The 19,093-nt window shown below is 41.9% G+C and overlaps 1 pseudogene; it reads right to left on the reverse strand.

Annotated features, from left to right (window-relative positions):
* Nucleotides 1-717: 717 nt before the first annotated feature.
* Nucleotides 718-19,093, reverse strand: part of LOC126092650 (probable cytosolic iron-sulfur protein assembly protein Ciao1) — a 91,883-nt pseudogene continuing 73,507 nt past the window's right edge.

Consider the following 19,093-nt stretch of genomic DNA (forward strand, 5'->3'; position numbering starts at 1 on the left):
TTTCAGCTTAAAGAGAAGGGTGACAAGATGTAGCAGAAACGGGTACAATTAGCATATGAAGACATTCGCTCTGAATAATAAATAAGGAATTACTTAACTTTCCACGATGTGTTACAACGCTACAAGTTGTTAAACTAGTAGATCAGTGAGAGAGAGGAAAATAATTTTAATAATTTGAAGCAAACACTTGTGTATTACAGAAGAAAATAAGTGACACGCCAGTTCTTCAGCTATCTGATCGGTTTCTTGAACGGGTTGCACATTTTTTTCTGTAAGGTGTAAAATATGCACAAACTAACCTCAAATTAAGTCTGAACTTGGTGTCAGCGTTTACAAGATGCCTGTTAATCAAAATCTTAAAACAGTCTTCACTGTCATGTGACGCAGAAGTACTATTAACCTCCTTCTTATTCATCAAGCTGAGGAGCCACGATGATATTATCGTGTCATTTTCTTCTTGTAGTGAAATATCTAAGTAGTTCAAAGGCAGATTCAACTAGGCCGCGCTTCTCTCCATCCCACTGGTGCTGCCGCGTGGGGTAGCCACGCGGTCTAAGCGCCTTGTCACGGTCCGTGCGGCTGCCCCCGTCGGTGGTTCGAATCCTCCCTCGGGCATGGGTGTGTGTGTGCCGTCCTTAGAGTAAGTTAGTTTAAGTTTGATTAAGTAATGTGTAAGCTTAGGGACCGATGACCTCAGTAGTTTGGTCCCATAAGACTTTACCACAAATTTCCAAAATTTTCCCACTGCCTCTGGCGCCGCAGCTGCATCTGGGCCGCCCCGTGGGAAACAGCGGCGACAGCGGACGAAACTCTGTCGCGCTGCCGTATTCCTGAGTGAGCAGGCAGCCCGTTTCGCCACCACAAGCCGCTGTCGCGCGTTGGACAAGGCACCTGAACAACAGAAAAATATACATTAAGTAATATTGTGATACGTGTTTTAATTTTACTTGTCGTTGGTGAACTCGGCCGTGAGCTTAGTATAGTTGGCCGTTTACTTTGACGGTAAGTAGCACGGCCACTGCAAGATTAGAGGATATGAGAGGGGGAATATCTTAATGTTAGTCTTCCAGTACTGACAACTCATGGGCGTGCGCGGCTCGTAACGTTTAGTGAATCTGCATTATACAGACCATCATCTATAAGTGTGGTACGAACACTGAGGTGACAAAAAGTCATGGTATGCCGGTATGAACATATAGATCTTGTTCACGAGGTGTAATGGGGCAGTGCATTGGCGTAGCTATCATTTATTCTTAGGTTTTCATTTATTTAATCGTATGGCTAGGGTCCCCCATCGGTCAGACTGTTTACCGTTTGCCGTTTGCCGGTCTTTCAATTTGACGCCACTTCGGCGACCTGTAGTATGTGAGGATGATAGGATGATGATGATGACAGGACAACACCCGGTCCCTGGGCGGAGAAAATTCTCCGATCCAGCCGGGAACCGAACCCGGGCCCAGAGGACTGACAAACCGTTACGCTGTACATTCAGCTACCGGGGGCGGACATTTAATCTGAGGTGATTGATGTGAAAAGGTTTCCGAAGTGATTATGGCCGCGCGACGGGAATCAACAGACTGTGGACGCTGAAAGATAGCTGGAGCTAGACAAATGGGACATTCCATTTCGGAAATCGTTAGATAACTCAATATTTCGAGGTCTAAAGTGTGCCAAAGACACCAGATTTACCGAGCGAGGTTTCGCAGTGGCTACCACACTGGACTCGCATTCGGGAGGACGACGGTTCAATCCCGCGTCCGGTCATCCTGATTTCGGTTTTCCGTGATTTCCCTAAATCGCTCCAGGCAAATGCCGGGATGGTTCCTTTGAAAGGCCACGGTCAGCTTCCTTCCCCATTCTGCCCTAATCCAGTGAAATCGATGACCTCTCTGTCTGGTCTCCTCCCCCAAACAACCCAACCTGGCCCAACACCAAATTTCAGGCATTACCTCTCACCACGGACAACACAGTGGCCGACGGCCTTCATTTAATGACGAGACCAGCGGCGTTTGGATTCAGGTGTCAATGCTACCAGACGGCAGACGACCGACGTAACTGCTTTTTCTAACAGCACGACATCCCCTACAGCGCCCCTCCTGTGTTCGTGACCATATTGGTTGGACCCTAAAACTGTGGCCTACTCAGATGTGCCCCGATTCCGGTTGGTAAGAACTGATGGTTAAGGCTCGAGTCTGGCGAAGACCCCCGAGGTTATGGACCCATGTTTTCAATAAGGCACCGTGGAAGCTCGTGGCGTCTCCATAATGGTGTGGGCTGTGTTCACATAGAATGGACTGGGTCCTCTGATCCTACTGAACCAATCATTGACTGAAAATGGTTATGTTCGGCTACTTCGAGATCATCTGCAGCCATTCAACGGACGAATTTGCGTTCTCACCAGGCCGCAATTGTTCACGACTGGTTTGAGAAACATGTTGGACAATTCGAGCCGATGATCTGACCACCCGGATCGCCTAGCATGAGTCCTATAGAACATTTATAGGAGTCGTCTAGGGCCACACCGACATGGTTGTAACACCATAGCTCTAATACTCTACTGATTTATTTTGCTTTTGTTTTATTTAATGTTACATCGTTGAGCTTCTGTAAATATTGTTTGTTTGAATCGATAACATAAAATTGTATACTCTTTTCTTTGTCAATACTTTGATGTCATGATTTGATTCTATGCAATGTAGTATATCTGTCATTTAAATTCTTTGGCTCAATTGGAGGGAGACAAAACTTACCGTATATATATTTGGAATTAGTTCAAATAATTTTGTTCAGAACTACCTATATGTGCAAACGATATGTTTTGTTTAAAATGTTTGACTGCTGTTATGTAAACTGCTGACCTTCACTTAGAATTCTTAGTTATCTTGTGTGTAAGGGATAGTGTGATTCCCCTCGGGAACGGAACTGTGTAGCGCGCGCAAATTGTGGTTGGCCTAGGTAGAAAAGGTGGAACCAAGAGTCAGTCGGGGACGAGCTACCAAACTGCGCACTGCCATGTAAATGTTGCGTATTGTGCTGGTTCCGAGAGAGGCTTTTTCTGCCACTGTCCAGTGACTCGGATGGATGGATAAATAGCTGGAACGATTCTGGAATTGGTATTCATCATCGTCACCAAGAAGGGCCAGAGTCCAGCAATTCTGTCAGCAAATCCGCCTACCAACGTGCACTTGCCACCACATTGCGCAATCACTGTACAGGAATACTATAATAATTTACAGTGAAGGATCAGTTTATTGGGTGATTTAGTGTGCACAAATATAAGGTAACTTATAACTGAATTTATGTACCTACCTTAATTTTTCCTTATCATAACACCTCTCAGGTTCCTCTCCGTTTGAACTAAAGTGATTACCGAGTGTCCCTACTGAAAGAACATTAAAAACCAGTGTTTTGCTAATTAATGCCTCTTGAACGTAGTAAAAAGAAAGTTAAAGTTAATGTGGCAAGAAAGTGAGTTAAAGTAAATGATGCTCACTGAAAATAATTTTCCTATTACAACTGCTTATTACAGTCTTGTTGCCAACTTCAAAATTAAAAGTTCTTAAGACTGAGGCTTATAAAGTTTTTCTTAGTAAATGATCACATCGCTGCTTGCTGTAAATCGCAGAAGGTGAGTCAGTACCTTGCAAATTTGTCAACATTGTGCCTCACTGTGGTAAAAGTCGTGAATTCCATTTATGGAAGGTTATATACTCGTTTGATAAGTGTTTGTCTCTCTCTTGTGTATTGGTAGTGCATATTAATAGTATAACAGGATCCACCGTTTGTCTATTATGGTAACGCTAGGTAACAAGTAATGGGAAGACCACTATTTATGAAAATCATAATTTCTTTATTCAAAAGATAGTGAGAAGCTACCTGTTAGTGGATTCCAATTAACTTCCATTTCAGATAGTAAAGTATTTAACTGAGAGAGACTTAACCTATGTCCATTTTATGATCCTGCAGTGAATGTTAATAGTAATGTTACAAACACCATTCAGTTTGAACAATTCCTGAAAGTAATAGAGTGTTTCTGTATCTGTTATATTTTTCCGAATAGTTTGTGCTGCTCTAGCTGTTTGTTCCAACCTTAACGTTAACATATGCAGGTGTCAGAGTTCATTGCACTCGCGTGTGGCCAAGTCTAGGTTGTGTTTGTCCGTTTAAGTTACGCATACCTACTTTCTTAAACGAGAACGTTAATCTTTCTCTTGCCTGATCAGGCTGGCGACCGTTTTCCTTAGTCTTTAAACAGTATAGCTAGGCAAAAATATTGTTTGTTACTGTTCGAATATTTACGTAATCCTGACTTTGATTTCCGATAAGCCCCCTCCGTTAGGTACTACACGGTCAACATAACAAAATTCCTCTCAGAGGGTAACACTGCTCTGTTGCTTTATACCGTAACTGCTTTAACAAGATAGTTTTATTTCACGACCTCCTTCCAACTTTGAGGTTATGGTATAGCAGTAGCAGACAGGAGTGTTATAAGTCTGTAACGCCGGAAATGCATATCCTCCTATTTCCATTTATTGTACTATAAATTTGTTTTCCTATTTTTGTTACCTGAATATATAACATTCCTGTGTCTTCGTATATTGTAATTGTTTTACTATATATATATATATATATATATATATATATATGTATATATATATATATATATATATATATATATATATATATATATGCATTATGTCGATGTATAATTGGTTTGTTTCGTAAATATTATTCGTATTTTTACGCTGGGTCTTGCCTAGGGAAAACTGCTATCGAACGATTACATCGATAGGTCGTGTGAAGAATCAAAGTGTGTAGGATCTTTGGTAGTGTTAACTCTGGCGCGTGGAGCGCGGGCTGAGCAGAGAGGGAGTCTGGCTGAGGTGCCGCAGTGGAGCAGTTTCTGACACGGTGTCGCGGACGGGAAGCATTAGCTGGCGCCCATCAAGAGCCCGTTTCGCCTGGTGACCGTGCCGAGAAGAAGGCGCGCCAACATCCAGCTTCTGCAACAGCGACGGCCAACAATGAGTGAACGTCGCCACCTCCTCGATCGACGGCTTCAAACCTTCAATCAGCTAACAAGGAAGACTGGAAGCACGTAAAGTTTTAGAACTGTATGGCAGACCTCAGCTTTTCAAACTTTTAAAATTGTTGCATCACAAAATTACAGCAACATAGCATTAACGTTTGTTGCTCATTGTCCCAATTCCATTACCAAGCAGGGTCCCTTCCTTTTCCGGAATGAACCCGAGTGTCGTTGAAATTCAAATCATCATTCGATTTCACTGCTTTAAATTCAAAGTTCAGTTAAGGTATTCATAGCTGGCTACAATATTTAGATTACACAGTCAAAAATTAAGAGTGCGAGTTTTGTTACCGTATTTTAGCTTACCTGTGACTGCAGATCAGCTTGGTACGTACTAAATTTTACTATTGTTAATTGTTCAGAATCATTTAATTCAAGTTCAAAGTTAAATCTCTTCTTTCTAAATTGCGTAGATTCAAGTAGCTTTTAAAATGATTGTTGAGGTAGTCCAAGACTAACCGTATTTTACTGAATTTCGGTGTGCTTCAGAAAGATAGCTCGCTATTAACTTCAGTCACTAAATTAACTTTCGATTTTCCGGTTTTATTAATTCTTTTGCTACATTAAGTCAGAGTTTAGCGAAATTTATTACTTCTGACAAACTTTCACTTTTCACACTACACGTGTCAACCTTCAGTTGCCACGCTTCTAGTGCTAATTATATGTGTAATAACCTTTCTTTTTCAGTTACTATAGTAATTGTCCTTAGGACTGCCGACCGTAATTTCACCCAAATCTCAAATATCTAATTACCGCTAGTTAATTGTTAACGTAACGGCCGCACATTTACTTTCTTTATTAACTTTACCCCTTTTCAAAATTAATTTCCACCAGTTTCATTTGCATTTTTCCTTTCATTTAGATGTAACCCTTTCCTCCCTCTTTACCGACAAATTAACTTCGGTGACGATTGCTTTTCCCAAATTTCCATTAGGTACACGCGGTTTAATTTTTAGTGTCATTAAGGTCGATAAGTGGGAGGGAGGTTACAAGTAGAAATGCCACTCCGTGCACAAAATCCTGCACCAGCAACACTTCGGCAATTATGGACTGCTATAGACGAAGCATGACTTAATATTTCTGCAGGGGATTTCCAACGGCTTACTGAGTCGATGCCACGTCGAGTCGCTGAACTACACCGGGGAAAAGAAGTCCGACACTGCTTAGGAGGTACCTCATGATTTATGTTCTTTCAGTGTATTTGTAGCAAGCAATATGAAACTAAGTTGACTCTGTTGTAATACAAAGCAGTGACTTCTGGGAAGTAACATTCACACATTTTACAAACATTTGTGATCGTGACTCAGAGCACATAATCCATTTAAATATAATAAAAATTACTGTTATCAAATCAATTTATCATCCACTCACACGGCCAACACTTTCTCAGGTATCTGCAATGTCACAACTTTGAGGTTTTCGGCAATCTGAAACAGAGAACAGTTGACCCTATGTGTTACAAAGACTGCCGACTTTTAACTATCAGCGTTTACTACAGCAAATCTGTCGGTGGCTCTCAACATTCTAATTTATGTAGGTGAGCAATTTTCATTCAGATCGGAGCATATACGACCAGAGGTTTGTAACGTCGGAAATGCATATCCTCCTATTTCCATCTATTGTACTATAATTTTTTTTTCCTTGTTTTGTTACCTCAAGAAATGACATTTCTGACTCTTTATATATTGTAATTGTTTTACTGTTTGTATATATATATTTATGCACTTATGTCGATGTATAATTGGTTGTTTTGTAAATATTATTTGTATTTTTACGCTGGGTCTTGCCTAAGGAAAACTATGTTATCGAACGAATACATCGATAGGTCGTGTGGAGAACCAGAGTGTTTAGGATCTTTGGTAGTGTTAGCTCTGTCGCGTGGAGCGCGGGCAGAGTGAGTCTGGCTGGAGTAGCGAGTGGAGCAGGTGTGTTGTGTGAAGCTCCCGTGAGTTGCCGCGCTTTCGGGGTTTGGCAGCATGTAATTGCGCTCGACTTACGATGATAGTTTCTGACATGGTGTCGCGGACGGGAAGCATTAGCTGGCGCACATCAATAGCCCGTTTCGTCTGGTGACCGTGTCGAGAAGAAGGCGCGCCAACGTCCAGCTTCTTCAACAGCGACGGCCGACAATGAGTGACTGTCGCCACCTCCTCGATCGACGGCTTCAAACCTTCAGTCAACCAACAAGGAAGACCGGAGGCACGTAAAGTTTTAGAACTGTATGGCAGACCTCAGCTTTTCAAACTTTTAAAATCGTTGCATCAAAATTACAGCAACTTAGCATGAACCTTTGTTGCTCATTGTCCCAATTGCATTACCAAGCAGGGTCCCTTCCTTTTTTTGGGATGAACCCGAGTGTCGTTGAAATTCAAATGCCAGCATTAAAGCAAGATTATTCTATTTCACTGCTTTAATTTCAAAGTCAGTTAAGGTATTCATAGCTGGCTACAATATTCAGATTACACAAGCACAAATCAAGAGTGCGACTTTTGTTACCGTATTTTAGCTTACCTGTGACTGCAGCTCAGCTTGGTACGTACTAAATTTTACTACTGTTAATTGTTCAGAATCATTTAATTCAAGTTCAAAGTTAAATCCCTTATTTCTAAATTGCGTAGATTCAAGTAGCTTTTGAAATGATTGTTGAGATAGTCCAAGACTAACCGTATTTTACTGAATTTCGATGTGCTTCAGAAAGAAAGCTCACTATTAACTTCAGTCACAAAATTAACTTCGATTTTCCGGTTTTATTAATTCTTTTGCTAAATTAAGTCAGAGTGTAGCGAAATTTATTACTTCTGACAAGCTTTCAGTTTTCACACTACACTTGTCAACCTTCAGCTGCCACGCTTCTAGTGCTAATTATATGTGTAATAATCTTTCTTTTTCAGTTACTATAGGAATTGTCCTTAGGACTGGCGACCGTAATTTCCCCCAAATCTCAAATATCTAATTACCGCTAGTTAATTGTTAACGTAATGGCCGCACAGTTTTTTTTCTTTATTAACTTTACCCCTTATTCAAAATTAATTTCCACCAGTTTCATTAGCATTTTTCCTTTCATTTAGATGTAACCCTTTCCTCCCTCTTTACCGACAAATTAACCTCAGTGACGATTGCTTTTCCCAAATTTCCATTAGGTACACGCAGTTTAATTTTTCACTGTCATTAAGTTCGGTAAGTGAGGGGGAGGTTACAAGTGGCGACCTGGTGACAGGACCATCTTCGGATTTGAGGTTGTTCTGGACACGAATTCTTCATTGTGCAAATCTCGTAACAAAGTACTGGTTACGTACAAGCCGTTACGTCAGCGAGAATAAGTAGTGGGAGTAATCCTAATTATATTTGAGATTTGGCATTTATATTGAAAATTATTAAAATGAGTGAAGGCAACAATTGCCAAAATTTTGTAGACTTGGATACGGAACAATCGGTCGAACAGTGGGAAACGCGCACCGCGGTACCCATTGTTCAGGGGCAGGCGGCTAGCATGAAAGACGCGACCGCCGAAACGCAACAAAGAGCAGAAAAGGAATTCCAAACCATAGAAAATGTTTCGGAATTGGAAGTGAAAATCAAATCTAAATCCCTTGATGACGAATATGGGGGGACAATTAAAGAGGAAGCCGCTACGGAAGTAAAACCGGTAGTTTCCGGGAATTTAACTGATTTATTGAATGATTTGATTAACGAGATCAAGAGTCAATCGGCCAAGCAAGAAGCTCAGGCTGCCAAGCAAGAAGCTCAGGCTGCCAAGCAAGAAGCTCAGGCTGTCAAGCAAGAAGCTCAGTCCGAAAAAATTGAACGGATGCTAGACAATCAGAACAAAGTTATTAACGTTGTTAACAACAATGTTGGAGTTGTTAACACAAAAGTTGATAAAATCAAAGAAGATATTGTAATTAATACCGAAATCGGTAATCTTAAACAGGAAATGGTAGGCGTTCAGGCGGAAATTGCGAGCATAAATACTCGTTTTTATTCCGAAATTAGCAGAATCGAGAAAAGTGTAGGAGAATCAGTTGCTCCGATCATCGAGAATAAGGTGACGGAACAAATTCAATCAGTAAAAAAAGAGGATCAAAAGAAGGTGGAAACTTTAAAGGGTTTAGTATCCGAAGTAGATACCAAAGTGACGAAGCAGGCTAATACCTGCGAAGAGAAAAAAAGGGAAGTAGAAACGCTTGCGACAACCACTTGCCAAGTAATTACGAGAGTGTCGGAATTAGAAAAGAAACTTGACGAAAAACAGAGCTATGTGCCAATCTATGCACATAGTTCGGAATTGTTGACGAAAGAGGAGCGGTTCGACCCCTTGAAAAAAGGCGGTATATACACGACGGATTTCATTAAGAATTGTGAAAGAGTTTTACCCAGATCATGGACTAATGAGAGAAAAATTAATGCGATTATTGATGTGTTGGCTGGTGATGCCAAGCGTTGGGGCTTAAACCTCAACATTACGAACCTGACTTTTGACGAATTTAAAAATTTGTTTCTGGCTGAATACTGGTCAGAGCAACGAATTTGTCGTATCGAGGCCTTTCGATGCGAATTCGCGCGGTTCGATGAAGGAGTTTTGTGAGGGCTGGATCCGCAAGTTGGAATATTTGCGTGATCGCCGCACGGAATCCGAAATAGCCTGGGAACTCTACAAGAAGCTTCCAGATGATACAAAACGCTACGTAGGGAGCAATTACAGGACAATAAATGATTTCCTGGAAAGAGTGGAGGACGAGGACAATTGGCGCAATAATCGCGACAGTGGTAGAGGCTGTGGTAACAACAACGGGTACCACAGCAATCACAACAACGATAACCATGGGAATAATGCATACCGCAACCATGGCAGCAATAACAATAATGGTTCGGACCGTAATAACAATCGGTACAATGCAAATAATAACAGGAATGACGGAAACCAGTATCATACTAACGTGATACGGGCTTCACAGAATAGTAATAACGCCAGAGGGTGTGATCAGCCGCCTCAGCAGCATCTGGGGAGCGTATCTGCTGGGACGAGACTGGGAAACCATTAGCCGCGCCGGTGAGGGGCCGACCGGGCGTGGAGAAATTTTGGAGGCCCAATAACAAGAGAAAACCCAGGTGTCGCCGTTATGAAAATTCCGTATGGAATAATCAACGGCGGGAGAGTGTGCCAGTGTTAAGAGAAAGGAGTGCGCCCACAAGTAGTAGATCAGCTGTATACACGGCAGTAGAAAATACATTCACTGTCAGTGAGAACAATTTAGATAGTATTCCGGAAATCGATTATAAAGTGGCAGCTGTAACACCCACAGCGGAAGTGGAGATTGAGTTTAAGAATGATTCGCAAGTGTTGATAGAAGATCAGATGTCGGATAAAACGTCCGTCATCGAGCGAGGGGATGCAGAGAGGTATGAGGTCTGGTTAAGGCAGTTCGGTCGCTTATACGACGAACTAAGAGATTATAGGGGTCTGCATGGGAGAAGTGTTTATGGGGAGCGCGTGCAGGATTTGCCGCGTCTCGTCCCGCAGGAAGATAGTGTTTGTGAAGTGATAGAAAGATCTGGCCCTAACCGGCAGACTTTACCAGAAATAGTTGATGTTAATGGGGAGCACGACCAAGATTCGTCGTGTCGAACCCGCAGGAGTTGGATGTTGAAGCAGTAACGGAAAGTTCTGGCCCTGACCGGCAGACTTTACCGAAAGTTATAGTGTTAGAAGTGTCCGACCCATCTGACGCAAAACTCCAGTTTAAACATTGCGAGAGTATTAAGGAGAAAGATTACGAAAATTTTAGTGATAGGCGGACACGATTGGTAGAAAAGCACATAGATTACAGCGTGTATGAGGTTAGAGCTGACATTATACGGTCAGACGATAACAGTGTGGGTTGCGCAGATCTAGAGGAAGTAATTGCAGATACTACTGGGCACATTTATCCCGGTAGATTGGCAGATGAGATCAATCTGACTAAAGAGGAATCAACGAAGGTGACAATTAGTGAATTGATAGCAAAGCAACACTCACTAGTTGACGAGTTACAGGAAAAGGTTTCGGTACTGGAGGCGAAGCTACAGACTAAGGCTCAGGATAAACGTGTTGAAATTAAAACGGTATGTGAACAGAGGCTGAAAAGGCTGCCAGATAAGCCGGCTTTAGGATCAAAGCCGGATGGTTTTTTCTGGAATGACCTGGATATAGACGAGGATTTACTGTGGGAAAATAAAGAAACAGTCGAAGACAAGTGTAGACAGATAGTAGTGTCTGTTAATATGCACGACCTACAACTAAACGTGTTGATTGACACCGGTGCAGAATTGAGTGCTGTATCTGGGAAAATATTTGAGTTACTGAAAGACAGACCTGGCATCGTAGTTATGCCAGTAACAGGAGTGAAAATTATCGGTGCTACTGGGAAGGCCAGTAAACCGGTCACAAAACAGATTTTTGTCAACTTCGAGATATGTGGGGCACGATTTGAACAAGAGTTTTTCGTCGTGCCAGACTTAACTACGGAAGTAATTATCGGGTTAGATTGGCTATTAAAGTACCGTGCAGTGATTAATTGCGAAAGCAAAACTTTGACATGTACGTCACAAGATAAAACAATAGTAGTTAGTTTTGACGAGGCAGGAGACGGTGTGCATAGGCAATACCAGCCTATACACATTGTTAACTGGCCGGATGGTATTGACGTAGGTATGAATCTGAACTACTGTAATGTGAAGAATCTCGGCTTTGACAAAAGTGTAGAAAGTGAATTGGAAGAGATAATCAAATTCCCTCCACGGATTGACATTAGTATTGGTGTGAAAAAAGATCGTTTGCGAGAAGTAATGAAGCTAAAAGCCGATGATCGCATACGTCGTCATGACGCTAAAGTGCGTTTTGCTAAGTTTCCAATCGGAGACTTAGTACTTGTAAAAGCTCATGAGAAATCGAGCGAGATAGACAATGAAATCTCTAAATTTAAGTTTGTTTATAATGGACCATATAAAGTCATTGGTATACCTCACACAAATGCTTATTGCTTAGAGTATCCAAGCTCTGGAAAACGATTAGGTATACGGAATATTGTAGACTTTAAATTGTACCAAACTAGGATCGATTAATACCACACAATGGGTAATTTGTACAGTTATGTAAATATAGAGTGTAAGATTTAAGGATGTGCCATGTTACGATGCTTTTGACTAAATGATTTAAGAGTAACTCATTAGTAATCATCTGAAAAATCCAAGCTGCTAGTTTAAGTTTTCAGCTGAGTCACAGTAGATTAAGGAATGTAAATATGATTTTGTAACTTTCTGTAATATTTCATGAATGTGTGTTTTTATTAGTCATTGCCGATGTACTTAGACGCTGTTTTAAGTTTCAGGCTAGTACATGCGTGTGATGATGGACAGTGTTGAGTTATCCACTGTGATAGTATTAAGGGACTCCTTGAGATTACTCGGGAGTGAGTTTTTCCTAAAGAATTCAGTGAAACGGACGTTCTGCAAATGCCGTTACACAGGCGAGTAAGATCAAGCGTGCCGCACAGACGGGCGCAACGAAAGTGGCGAGGCGGAGCCGCTGTCGGCTCTTGTGCCGCTGTCGGCATTCTTTGTACTTGCGAGTACGGAAGGCGGAGTTGTTTTTCTTCCGGACTGCTGATGTGAAAGAATTCTGCTGTCAATATTTATGTTTTCTTTTATCTGCTGAATATTTTTTTCTTGTTTAGTGTCAAGTGGACTCTCATGGCGAGAGTAATAAATATGAAAAGGTTATATAAAATGTGTATTCTATGTAATTAATAATTAATTTGCGTATTTTGAACTACCTGTTTTTATGACCATGTACTCTGATTACTTTTGTAAATAGTATTCCATTTCTTGATAGTGTTATGGATTTTGACGATTTTGGAATAGCTAAACCATTTTCTATATTTTCTATGAATTTTAATATGTTGTCAACCTGTTTTATTTTGTGCAAGATGACAGAGTGGAATAAGATTAGGAGTGTCTCCACTCATTTATTATCGTCTAAAAATTGGTTTACGGTTAATTAGACGAATGCTAAATTTTGTTGATGTTTTGAGCATATGCATTTCCGCTGTTTCTTTTTTGGGACATTTTCTGAGTGTTTAGGTTACACGAACATCCTCAGACAATGTGGGGCACGTGTAACGCCGGAAATGCATATCCTTCTATTTCCATCTATTGTACTATAATTGTTTTACCTTGTTTTGTTACCTCAAGATATGACATTTCTGTCTCTTTATATATTGTAATTGTTTTACTGTTTGTATATATATATATTTATGCACTTATGTCGATGTATAATTGGTTGTTTTGTAATTATTATTTGTATTTTTACGCTGGGTCTTGCCTAGGGAAAACTATGTTATCGAACGAATACGTCGGTAGGTCATGTGGAGAACCAGAGTGTTTAGGATCTTTGGTAGTGTTAGCTCTGTCGCGTGGAGCGCGGGCAGAGTAAGTCTGGCTGGAGTAGCGAGTGGAGCAGGTGTGTTGTGTGAAGCTCACATGAGTTGCTGCGCTTTCGGGGTTTGGCAGCATGTAATTGCGCTCGACTTACGATGATAGTTTCTGACATGGTGTCGCAGACGGGAAGCATTAGCTGGCGCACATCAAGAGCCCGTTTCGTCTGGTGACCGTGTCGAGAAGAAGGCGCGCCAACATCCAGCTTCTGCAACAGCGACGGCCGACAATGAGTGACTGTCGCCACCTCCTCGATCGACGGCTTCAAACCTTCAATCAACCAACAAGGAAGACTGGAGGCACGTAAAGTTTTAGAACTGTATGGCAGACCTCAGCTTTTCAAACTTTTAAAATCGTTGCATCAAAATTACAGCAACTTAGCATGAACCTTTGTTGCTCATTGTCCCAATTGCATTACCAAGCAGGGTCCCTTCCTTTTTTTGGGATGAACCCGAGTGTCGTTGAAATTCAAATGCCAGCATTAAAGCAAGATTATTCTATTTCACTGCTTTAATTTCAAAGTCAGTTAAGGTATTCATAGCTGGCTACAATATTCAGATTACACAAGCACAAATCAAGAGTGCGACTTTTGTTACCGTATTTTAGCTTACCTGTGACTGCAGCTCAGCTTGGTACGTACTAAATTTTACTACTGTTAATTGTTCAGAATCATTTAATTCAAGTTCAAATTAAATCCCTTATTTCTAAATTGCGTAGATTCAAGTAGCTTTTGAAATGATTGTTGAGATAGTCCAAGACCAACCGTATTTTACTGAATTTCGATGTGCTTCAGAAAGAAAGCTCACTATTAACTTCAGTCACTAAATTAACTTCGATTTTCCGGTTTTGTTAATTCTTTTGCTAAATTAAGTCAGAGTGTAGCGAAATTTATTACTTCTGACAAGCTTTCAGTTTTCACACTACACTTGTCAACCTTCAGCTGCCACGCTTCTAGTGCTAATAATATGTGTAATAATCTTTCTTTTTCAGTTACTATAGTAATTGTCCTTAGGACTGGCGACCGTAATTCCCCCCAAATCTCAAATATCTAATTACCGCTAGTTGATCGTTAACGTAACGGCCGCACATTTACTTTCTTTATTAACTTTACCCCTTATTCAAAATTAATTTCCACCAGTTTCATTAGCATTTTTCTTTCCATTTAGATGTAACCCTTTCCTCCCTCTTTACCGACAAATTAACCTCGGTGACGATTGCTTTCTCCAAATTTCCATTAGGAACACGCGGTTTAATTTTTCACTGTCATTAAGGTCGGTAAGTGTGGGGGAGGTTACAGGTTCCGCTCCATATCGGCTCGTGAGCAAAACGTTTCACGATCAGTTAGCCGTGCTCTTTTCCAACTATGCGTTTTCGTGAAATTCGCTGCATATCTGTGTTTTGTTTCCCGCCCTTGTCGCGGTTACGTCGTGGTTCTTCTTCCTTCTACGTGTGGCAGGAGTGATGTGTATCGATATTTGCGCCGTGTACCATCTTTGGTTTGTGCATATAGTTTCCGGTAAGGGGGTCTGGAGTGAGTGTCGGTTGTTAAGGACGAGGGAAGTTCTCCGCATGGTGCAGTCGTCTGGGGCCGCTGGCACCCCCTGCACGGTGTCGGAGCGTGTGTTGAGCTGTCCGATCGCTACGAGCTTCGTGGTCCACCGACTCAGGACGTTAAAGTTGAGTAGTGGTTTCCACTACCCAAGCCACGTCTATTCATGTTTTAGTGGTTCACTCCGGTGGTTTGCTGTTGGGGAGGTTTTCCGGTGAGCAACACCGAGTGGTTCTACTGCTGAGAATTAGCCGCCATGCGGTGAAATTAACAAAATTCAGGTAGTGTTCTTTTGAGTGAAGTTAACTATTACCGTGTTACAGATTCAAGCGTAGCAGCGGAATTTTCTGCCTCGTGGCCATTAGTGTTCCGGTTACCTGCTCTGGCCACTAACGTAATTTCAGGCAGCGTCCTTTGCTCACCTGTTGTCGCTGTCCAACGTGGTGTGTAATTTTGACAGCTAATATGTACTCCATTGTGGATTATCACGATTGTAACATTGCCGGTTGGGGTTCTCATGTACTGATTGACTGGAAGCAAGTTGTTGTGTCGGTTTGTCCGTGGCTGCCCCCTGGTTGGGTTCCGACGGGTCAAGTATAGTTGAGCTCACCACCTGTCTCACCAACGTGAACGAGGGCAGACCGACCTCCCTGGAGGCCTTGTGAGTGCCGCCGGTGTTTAATTATCTGTTGTCAGCTATTTTAAATTTTAGGCTTATGGTTATTGTTTGTTTCTTAAAATTTTGCAAATTAATTTTTAAATTTATCTTTCAAGCTTAAACACTGCTGCCTTCTGCCTTTAATAATTATGGTAATATATTTTGAAATTTTGGAGTTTGATTGTGGCCCTCAGCCATTGGTATTGCAACTTGCATATGTCGTTTCTTTAAATTACTTTATTGCTATCTTAACAGGAATTTTATCTTGTCGACTTTTAAGATTTTTTGTTGTTAATCATGCTGGCCTTCTGTCTTTAAAGGTCTATGGGAATATATTCTAAAATTTTGGAAATTAATTGTGACCTTGCGTATGTTGTTTTCGAATTATTTTATTGCTATCTTAATTGGATTTTTAACTTTTTAAGATTCTTGTTGGAGGTCTTCAGCAGTGAAAGAGTTACTAATTTGCAATAAATGACAATTAGAAGCAGAAAATGACCTCAACCCTTGGCCCTTTCCCCAATCCTATTGCCTGTTCTGCCCAGCGGATTAAACGGGCGTTTCAATCAGTGCTTTAGAAGAACAATTAAGGTGTCACACGGAATAGTTTATGATCGCCAAAGACCAGTCTCTGATTGGAAACCTAGGTGCCACATCACTCCGCTGTTTTTTCGGATGAATAAACCGCTGCATCATCACTGAGGTCCGATCAACAGCAATATGCATTGCTTGGACAAGCAGGTACATTAATTCTGGCTCGAGGGTAACCACGAGTCCGTCTATGTACTGCTGCCGTCTGACCGATTAACGATTGAACAGTGATGCGGTTTAGCTTATTAGTTAGGGAAATATTAATATGATTAAGTGTAGGTTTATCAAAATACATTTGAAATAAAACAGATAAAATTAAATGAGGTTCTCGATCTCGAAGATTAATGATGCAAATTCAGTTTGTAATTTATTACCAATGAAAGACTACGGAAGAAATAAGAAAAGGTGACCATATGATTGTACATGAATTTACAGCAACTACTTTAAAAAATCTATAGACGGAGCCGAACAAATCAGGCAGGCAAAAAGAACTTACGATAATTCCAAACGCTAACTAGTCTCACAACTGGTAGCACATGAAACATACACTACTGGCCATTAAAATTGCTACACCACAAAGATGACGTGCCACAGACGCTAAATTTAACTGACAGGAACAAGATGCTGTGATATGCAAATGATTAGCTTTTCACAGCATTCACACAAGATGGTGACACCTACAGCGTGCTGTCATGAGGAAAGTTTCCTACCGATTTCTCATACACAAACAGCAGTTGACCGGCGTTGCCTGGTGAAACGTTGTGGTGATGCTACGCGTAAGGAGGAGAAATGTGTACCATCACGTTTCCGACTTTGATAAAGGTCGGATTGTAGCCTATCGCTGTTGCGATTACCGTATCGCGACATTGCCACTCGCGTTGATCGAGATCCAATGACTGTTAGCAGAATAAGGAATCCGTGGGTTCAGGAGAGTAATACGGAACACCCTGCTGGAACCCAACGGCCTCGTATCACTAGCACTCGAGATGACACGCATCTTATCCGCATGGCTGTAACGGATCGTGCAGCCACGTCTCGATCCCTGAGTCAACAGACAGGGATGTTTGCAAGACGACAACCATGTGCACGAACAGTTTGACGACGTTTGCAGCAGCATGGACTATCAGCTCTGAGACCATGGCTGCGGTTACCCTTGGCGCTGCATCACAGACAAGAGCGCCTGCGATGGTGTACTCAAGGACGAACCTGGGTGCACGAATGGCAAAACGTCATTTTTTCGAATGAATCCTGGTTGTGTTTACAGCATCATGATGGTCGCATCCGTTTTTGTGCGAAATTGCGGTGAACGCACATTGGAAGCCATGCTGGCGTATCACCCGGCGTGATGGTATGGGGAGCCATTGGTTACACGTCTCGATCACCTCTTATTCGCACTGACGGCACTTCGAACAGTGGGCGTTACTTTACATATGTGTTACGACTCCTGGTTCTACCGTTCATTCGATCCCTGCGAAACCCTACATTTCAGCAGGATAATGCACGACCGCATGTTGCAGGTCCTGTACTGGCCATTCTGGATACATAAAATGTTCGATTGCTCTGCCCTGGCCAGCATATTCTCCAGATCTCTTACCAATTGAAAACGTCTGGTCAATGGTGGCCGAGCAACTGGCTCGTCACAATATACCAGTGACTACTCTTGATGATCTGTGGTATCGTTTTGAAGCTGCATGGGCAGCTGTACCTGTACACGCCATCCAAGCTCTGTTTGACTCAATGCCCAGGCGTATCAAGGTCGTCATTAGGGCCAGAGGTGGTTGTTGTGCGCACTGATTTCTCAGGATCTATACACCGAAATTGCGTGACAGTGTAATAACATGTTAGTTATAGTATAATATATTTGTCCAATGAATACCGGTTCATCATCTGCATTCCGCCTTGGTGTATCAATTTTAATGGCCAGTAGTGTAGTGATAATAATTTGCAATAATCGCAGTAGTTTTGATAAACTCACTAAAGGACTAGCATAATTCACTAGCTCCTATCAGTACTGTTCCTCACTCGTGCAGTATTTCCAAGCGGTCACTTAGGAATCGCGTTAAGCCCGTAGTACGGCTATACCGCGAAGTTTCAGTACACTTTACTAGACGACCAAATAATCCGTGATAATTATGTTTATACCTGCCGTCCGTGCGACCTGCATAAGCGTGAAACAGACTAAGGGCGCCTGGCAGAGATTCCGCTCTCTTTAATGCAGTTAGCCAAACAGAAGTGTCTGCTACACACAAGATGGTACGAGCGGTTTGCTCCGACAGCTTAACGCAGAATCGAGGCGAGCAGTGCAGAGCTGTCTTGTTGCTGTGGCGCATGGCAGGCAAGATGAGTCAGCAGGAATGGATGGTGCCGCAGCGTGAACGAGAAGGCCAAAGGCCGGCAGGTGTATGGCCAGATCATGGTGCTGGGAAAAGCCCAATACCAGCGCAGCGCACATGGCGGGGGAGGTCCCACGGGAGATGGATGCAAAGATCACGAGGCATGCTGTGTTCTGCTCATCCAGAAATGGGTCGCATAACCAACCACTTCAGTCTGGCCACCTTATCAAAATAACTTTCATTTACATTGATTTGTGTACATTACACATATTTAACGAACATACTCATAAATACGTGCATATCTGCATCTTGTCACATATCTACAGCTTATAATTTTAGTGTATTAGTTTGAATATTTTCTGAGAGGAAGTTACAGAACTCAGCTAAGTGCCATTCGCTATTCT

This window comes from Schistocerca cancellata, chromosome 7 (genome assembly GCF_023864275.1).
Source record: "Schistocerca cancellata isolate TAMUIC-IGC-003103 chromosome 7, iqSchCanc2.1, whole genome shotgun sequence".
NCBI lineage: Eukaryota > Metazoa > Arthropoda > Insecta > Orthoptera > Acrididae > Schistocerca > Schistocerca cancellata.